This window comes from Belonocnema kinseyi, chromosome 4 (assembly GCF_010883055.1).
Source record: "Belonocnema kinseyi isolate 2016_QV_RU_SX_M_011 chromosome 4, B_treatae_v1, whole genome shotgun sequence".
NCBI lineage: Eukaryota > Metazoa > Arthropoda > Insecta > Hymenoptera > Cynipidae > Belonocnema > Belonocnema kinseyi.
Genome location: NC_046660.1, coordinates 99,150,940 through 99,159,427, shown reverse-complemented (window position 1 = coordinate 99,159,427; position 8,488 = coordinate 99,150,940).

The window sequence follows — 8,488 nt, the reverse complement described above, 5'->3', positions numbered from 1 at the left end:
GTAAACATAAATGGCTGAAGTTTTGACAGGCGTCATTTGAAGGATCAAGCTCGACGGAAATGGTTCACATTAGTGAATACTAATGCCATCTCTTAGAATTTTTAGGTACTTATCAGACTGCCTAGTACTTTTTTCATTGTATATATTTTCTCTAAAAGTACTATTTTTTAATAAAAATTGGAAAAATTTTCTATTATATTTTCCCGAAATGATTGAACTGCGCAAAATATTACACAAAAAAACTTAAAATATAAATTTCTGACGAATAGATGTTTTTTCTTAAGTATTATAGGGATTTTAAATGGCTCTCAAGAAAATAAATAGAAGGAAAAGATGTTGAATACGTTTTTTCTTTACTTCCAGAAACACGTCATATCCTGAAATAAATATATTTTTAATATTTATGGAACAGTATCGATGTCAAAGAAAGCCGTGTACATGCAGATCTAGACTTCCTTTTCGAACAAAATAACTTTTGGTAAATGGAGAAGTGGTATTTTTTATACTCCTGCTGATAGAGAAACACTCAATTTACACTGAAAATGTCTTGTCGTGGATCTGTCTCATATTATGATATTTTGTAGTTTTTTTTGTTATTTACAGAAAAAATTTATCTTAGTTTTATAAAAAATATCTTTGTTTTGAAAGAGGTATTTGTTCCTGAAATTCAAAAGTTAATTATCTTTATAAAAATAAATTTAGAAAGAAAACCTTTTTTTTAACAATTAATTTAAAACCAAATAAAAGATACCAGGGTTTAGCGATTGCAAAAAAAATTGCTTTTCGAGCGTCTTACATGAAAAATGTATAATTTAAACAGAAAAATATTGAAAAATCAAACCAAAAGAACAATAATATATTTGAAAAAAGTAATCTTTGTTTTTGAAACGGCCAACTTTAATTCTACTTATTGATTTTTGTATCTTTGAATTAGCTGTTTAATTTCGTGAGTTTCAAATTTTATACCAAATTTAAACGTCAAGTGTAATTTTTTGGTTGGTAAGAAATACTAAGAAATTATAAAAGTTCCAATCTAAGTTTTGGAAAATTATAGAAATTTTAAAACAAGTTCTTATTTTTTATTATACTTATTTTTATTTCAATTCATTTCTTACAAACATTTACAATAACTTATTAATAATAATATTAAAGATGAATTATGCTGCACTCCCTATTTAAAAAATTATGTCAATACGTTGGTTCATTTCCAACTATATTTGTGGTCAGATCAAGGATAAATATCTTTGGATCAGTTATACATTTTTCCCTGGCGCACAGTGGAGCTAAAAATGTTTTTCTGGACAAATTAGCCTAGGTCGAAAGTAACGTTACGTACACGGTAAAAAAAAATGAGCTGTGACAGGGATATTATTCCTTATTATAGCCAAACATTTAGCTGAAAACGAACGAAGGAATTTAGAAAGATCCCTGGATCAGCGAAAATGAATATCCTTGACCATTTTCCATATACCAGGGATATCGTATAGTCAAACCAGGTCAAAACCCTAATAAGTGTAGCTATAATAGGGACATTAAGAATAGGTGTCTGAAGGAATTATCGGAAGAGCACCGGTGCATTATGGGAGCAGCGAAATAAAATGGCGACGTTCTAATCGGGAGCAGTGACAGTTGAGATTTAATTTGGACAATTAAACGCTTTTTACCACTTAAAATGTGCGCGAATGTTAATATTAAATGAAGTTTATGATGCAGTAATAATAATTTACATTTGTTTCGATTGTAGGCCATAACTATATTGAAATATCAAGATACGCGATAAAAACAACAAACTTGACCTCCAAATGCATTACACGGATTTCAGGGAAATTCATTTTCGCGATACCAGACAAAAAATTGGCTGCTGTAAGCTAATATATTTCTATAACAACTAAATTTTTTTTCTAATCTGAAGATAATACAATTATACATAATGTGTCGAAAATAATAAACTTTCGAACTTAGCGAACTTTCGAACTTTCGTAACTCTTCTAACTAAACGTTTGACCTAATCCAAGCGTATACTTTCTTTGAGTTTAATATATTCTCGATTCACTCGTTCGCCTTAAGGATTTTTTTTCCGTGTAATATGAAAACGCTCCCGAGTCAGTGTCGACACTCACAAACGATAGAATTTGCAACTTATGTTTTATTTTATTCGAAAAATTTTACGTATGCTCAGTGTGGCTTGAATTTAATAAATAGACATTAAAATTACACAGTTTTGGTGATAAAAGTGTCACTTGATCATAAAAATATATCTCCTGATATTATTTGTTTATTTTAGAAACATATTTCCAGTGTGGACATTACAAGTCAACAAAAAATAATTTGTTCTCTTAATCGTCATTAAATGTTGTTGCCGACGATATCAGTTACAAGATTTCATGTCTGTAAATGTATACAGTGAGCATTTGCTTATAAATTCAGTAAATTATATCAAATAATATATTTTTAACAATAAACTTTACTCAAAATATAATTTAAGAACAATTAAGAGATACAATTTTTTTGTTTGATGGCTTCTAGTGTCTATTACTTGAAATTTGTTTACATAAATTGATTCTAAAATTAACCAATAATATCGGGTGGAATTTTTTTTATAATCAAGTCTGAGAGCTAGTAAGAGATACAAGGATAATAAGAGGTACTGCATGCGAAACTGATTACCTCTTAGTTCCAAAAAAGGACTTAGCTCAAAGATGGAGAAGAAAGAAAACTAAAAAGTATAAACAAATCCGAATCAATAAAGAGAATTTACAGAAACCAGAAGTTCGAAATGAATTTCAGAATAAAATAGATGAACGCATATATAGGGCAATTTTGGAGACGCTAGTACCCAATAAAATTATAGAGGGCGTATGGACTATTTCCTGGGACATCATTTTTCGGAGGGAGAATGAAGTGTGTATTACTACGGATGTAGGAAGAATGACTGGTGATGCTTATAGTGGAATCATAAAATCCGCGTAGCAATTAACGAAAAGAAGCAAGCGTATCTAAGAAAGTTGAACATAACAGGCTTTAGTGACGAGAGCAATTTACTTGCAAATAATTATAGAGACAAAAACAGAAAAGTAAAAATACTAGTTAAAGAAAGTAAAGATAAAATGAAAGCGGAAGAAGAGAAAAAAATGCAAATCGACTTTGAAGGAAGCAAGAAGCTGTTTTTTAAATTATCGTTGGTCATTATGAAAGGAAGTAGTAGTACAGAGTCAGGCGACATGAGAAAAAGTAAGGGTGAAATGGTATATGATATTCTTTCACAGAGTTATTGGGAGGTGAAGTCATAGGTCAGCACAACTGCGACATAGAACACCGTATGTTGGGAAACCCGGTTGAAAGAATATTTTCTTTCTGAGGCTAGGGATATAATTAAGAACATAAAGAATGGTAAGGACGCTAGTTTAGACGGTATCCACACTAAAGTGCTTAAATACGGCGGTGAAGATACACCTCACAGGTTGTGCACGGTGAAAAATTTAATATGTTGAGATGAGAGAAGTTTCAGATGACTGAAAAAAGGCGATTATCATTCCAATATACATACTATCAACTTATCAACTTACTAATATATGTGAAAAGTCCAATCTGGATTTATGACAGGAAGGTCATGCATGTATCATATATTTATCTTGAGACAGATTACAGAAAAAAGTTTGAGAGTACGGAAAAAAGCTTTCTGCGCATTTGTTGACCTAGAAAACGCGTTTGACAAGGTAGATAGAAGTAAACATTGGAAAGTCCTGAAAGAGTATGGAGGCAATAGATGGCTGCTACAAGAAATAAAAACAATACATGCAGGAAGAAAAGCGACTGTGAAGGTAAATAGGCGAACTGAGTGACTGGTTCCATATTGTGCAAGGAAATAGGAAGGATGGTTTTTAGACAAGGATACGGTATGTCCTTATGGCTATTTATTATATTCCCGGACAAGTGTCTAATAATGGCTCTCTTACAAGAAGATGGTATGGATTTTGGGACAGTGAAGGTACGTGGGTTAGCGTTTGCAGATGATAAGGTTGTTATGGCAGAGTCAATCGAATGCATGCAGAGAATGTTGTGCAGACTGAAGGCTAGGATGAAGAACATGGGTCTTGAAATTAACGTGCATAAAACAAAAATTTTATGTGTTTGAAGGAAAGGGTGAAAAACAGTATGCAACATTGTTTTAGACGATGAGAGGATATAGAAAAACTTGATAAGTACGTGTATCTTGGTGGTTTATTTACTGCTGACGAAAATATCGGTGAAGGGATAGGCCGGCACATAAACGGGGGAGAGGGGGGTTCTCGGCAGTGCACTGTAGTAGCCATTCCCAGAAGTGAAAATATACAAAGTCACTAATCAGAGGATTCTCAAAGAAAGAATGTGGTGTGTAGAGGAGACCCCTATATTATATTGAGGTAAAGTAAATGGTAGCGTACGCAGAGGCAGACCGAGGAAAGAATGGTTGGAATGATTGAATGAGAAAATGTATGCCGTAAATGAAGCTAAAGCGGTATGCCAGGATAAAAAAAGTGTGGCGACAAATAGTTGATGCATGGTAAAGAGTATCTGTGAAGTGAGAGACGCCTTATATGAAAGACATTGGATACTAATAAGCCCGAGTGGAGAGCTTTACATAACGATTTTGTGAAGCTCTTCGCCTGGGATGCTTGCTAGAGTGATTGATCATGCACCCTGAAGTAAAAAATCCAAGCCAAGCTGAGCATGGGAGAAATTTTTGCAAGAATACACAACAAAAGTTGCAGATTCTATACTTTTGAGTAGCGACACTGGCAGCGCTTCGTACGGTCTCACTAAAATAACGATATCTCGGGAACCAGAGGATTTCCCATGATTTTTTCTTTTCAATGAAAGGTGATTTCATAGGGAATTTTTTCATCCATATTAAAAAAATTAAAATGTGGGCATTTCACGGAAAATGAGAACAAAGTTTTTTACTTTTTTCGGGAAGAATATCGAAATTTTTAATTTAAAGTTTCATCTTTCGAAAATGTATAATCATATCTCTAATACCTCCAAGTTTTATAAACATCGAATTATCGGTTTCAGAAATGTCGATAATTTAAAAAAATCCAACCCAAAAATTAAATATCGCGTAACTCTGTTATAATTAAATTTTTGTAATGCCGTGTGTCAAAAATGTCTCTTAAATAGAACTATAATGTTATCAATTTTCATTAGAATCTACTTAACACTTGCAGATTCTAATATTCCTGAAGTTCACTTGCTCACCTGAGAAATATGGGTAATTGTTTAAATAAATTTGATAAAAATACAGCTTTCTGTCAATTTTCAAGTGGCAGATTTCGTTGTTTCGACGCAATCAATTTTAATAAACTTTAAAAAGTTGTTCGCTTCTAATTCTTTATTCATCAATAATATTTTTTATTTTGTAAACAATTTTCTGAACAAAGTCCCAACTTCACTACTTGTCAACAATTGGACGTTGTTTTTGGTTACGAAATCGACTGCCAATGGCTCAAAAAGGACACTATTTATTAGGAGACTGGCAGATAAGTGGTTATTTAATTAACTAAATTTTGCAAGCAAATAGAGATTTCCATAAATTTTTCAACTGGCAGATTTCTCTTTTTCAAAGAAGTTAGCTAACAGCAACAATTGTTTTTTTATAAACAATTTGATAAGAAACCCGCAATTATGTGGCTTGTAAAGAGTGTGCAGCCATTTCTTTAAACAATTTAAATTTTACTGTTTACGGTAGATTTAGCTGCAGCGCTTGTGCTTTTGGCTGTAGCGGTCTTTTAATCTTTACTCTGTATTTCTAGATTTTAATCAAATCTATTTAAAAAAATAACAACTCTTGTCGCCTGACAAAATCTCCTAAAAATCAGTGCGTGAAGCGGGCGACAAGTGAGCACAGTTAAGATTCCTCTACTTTCGGAAATTTTTCCATTTCTTATGTTGGTTTTCAATTAAATTTGTGAGTACGTTTTTCAAAGTTGCCCTAGGAGTTTATAAAGAATTGTTTTGCTTTTTCAGAAAATCCCCGATTCTGTATGCTGGGTTTGAGGCAAATTTGAGTTAATTTTAAGAATTTTTATTCAAAAGGCCTAAATAGTCATGTTTTTAAATTAGAATTCTATTATGAGGATTTAAGTCTGGGTTGTCAGTACAGTCAAACCTCGTTTATTGCAACTACTTTGAAACGTAAACTTTTCGTCTATTGCAACTCGAGAGGGGACCTCACCATTCCACATTTCCGGAAGGTGGTCTCACAAAACATTCCCGCTTCCGCGCTGCCATTGGCTATACCGAATATGTGACCATCAATGGTGGGAGTTGGGGCAGTTGTGATAGAAGAGCTTCTTGGATTGCAATAAACGCGGTTTGCAATAAACAAGGTTTGCTTGTATTTTTTCTCGCATTAGATACTTGAAACACATCTCTATGCAAAAAAAGAATAGTTTTTGCGCTGAGAGTGCTAACAGGGTTATTTTGAGTAAAAATAACTAAATTTTTCTGTTTTCGCATAAGTAGACTTGCAGCATAGATTTATAAACTTATTAATAGCTTAAAGAAAACAGAGCTTATAGATAAATTCAGTAGTTTTAAATTATTTTATCTAACTGGAAATATAATATTCAGTTTTATTAAAATTTTCAGTTTTCAATAAAATGAACCAAATTGTTAAGATTCTTTTTGCACATTCAAATAATGTATTAGACATTTAATAAATAAACCCTCTATTAAATGCCTTAAAGAAACTTATACAAAGGGACAAAAGGGTATATAGAACCATATAGAGCCGTATAGAATTTCTAAATTTTCTATATGGCTCTATATGGTTCTATATATCCTTTTGTCAGTTTCTATAGGTTTCTATAAGACATTTAATGAAGGGAAGTAACGGCAAGGTAAAGAGTTACTTTTTTCAGTAACGGTAACGCGTTACAAATTTTTGGGCAGTACCGGTAACGTTAATGCGTTACTTTCAGATAGTAACGTGTCAAACACTGATAGCAACGATATAATGAGCATTTCCCTCAGGGTTCTCAGTAATTTTTCTCGCATTAGAAGTGCAAAATGCATCTCCATGCAAAAAAGAAGTCGGTAGATATTATAAATTTTGCGCTAGTGGCGGTAACGGACGGACATCCATTTTATCGGCTGCATAAGGGAATCCTTAATAAATAAGCTACTTTCTGAGTAATTGACAGTGGATTTCGTAAACAAAACGACATCTGTTTGTCAACAAGTAGTGAAGTTGCAAATTTGTTTCTAAAATAGATTTTTTATAGTAAATTAAAATTGTTTCCGTTACAAAAAAGAAACCTGCTGGTTGAAATTTGATGACAATTTGTATTTTTTTAATCAAATTTATTCAAACATTTAACAATTGTTATTAGGTATTAAAAAATCGTACATATTTATTTCCTACGACTTTTTAATTAATTTTGTCAAAGCAATGTATTCTTTAGAGTGCGAAATGGCTAAGATATGCATTTGCTTATTAAATTTGTTTATAACATTAAAAATAACTTTAGATTTAGAAAAAACGGAAACTAAGACTTCTGTTGATTTATATGCTAATTAAAAAATGAAAACATTAAGTCTCCAAATATTTTTAATATTGAGAAGCACTTTTATTCATCAATTTTTAAGTAAAAAAAATATATATTTTTTGAAATATCTTAACCTACTGGCTATTATTTTTAATGAGTCTCCACTGATTCCGTGCCCAACTGTGTGCTTAACCAACTGTGTGGTTAACTTAAAAAATCAGATAAATTTTAACACATTGTGCAAATGGCGTTTATGTTCTTTTGAGATGCAACGTTGATAAATGTTGCTTTAAAATTATTTCAGCTGTAAAATTGAAATTATTTTTCTTGGAAAAAAGATATTTCTCTTTCGCTCCACTGGGAATCAAACCACAGAACTTCTGATTTCCGGTCAGATGCTTTTCCATTAAGCTATTAGAGAGATCAGAATAAGAAATTTTAGCTAGGTGTGAATGGTACAAGCTTGATTTAAAATTATTTCAGAAAGTATAATATTATTTTGAAAAATTGGATAGGATAAAGTGGAACAGGAGCTTTTCACCCACATGGTTTTTAAAACATTGGCGAAAACGATAAAAAGAGTTTGCCTAAAAATAAAATTTGTTATATAAACCATTTATATGTCTCTTACATTTTTTAATGAACTGACTATTTATTTTTAATCATTCTCATGGTTAAATATTTTTGATTAAAACCTACTTCGCTTTTCATTTTGATACCGTTGGACTCTCCTGTTGTCGTATTTATCAGTTCCAATTCTATTTGACAACTTCCTATCAATTATTGATGAATGATGTTCGATTTGGAACGGGCCCCGAATTAACTACCGCGGGTCTTCAGTCGTCGACTCGTTTTCGAGAAAAAGGAAAATCTATTTTCGTAAACGCGTTTATTCGTTCGCTGTATGTCTCGAGGGCGCGCGAGCAGAATCTTGGTTAGTTCAGCTAGTCCCTCCGCAA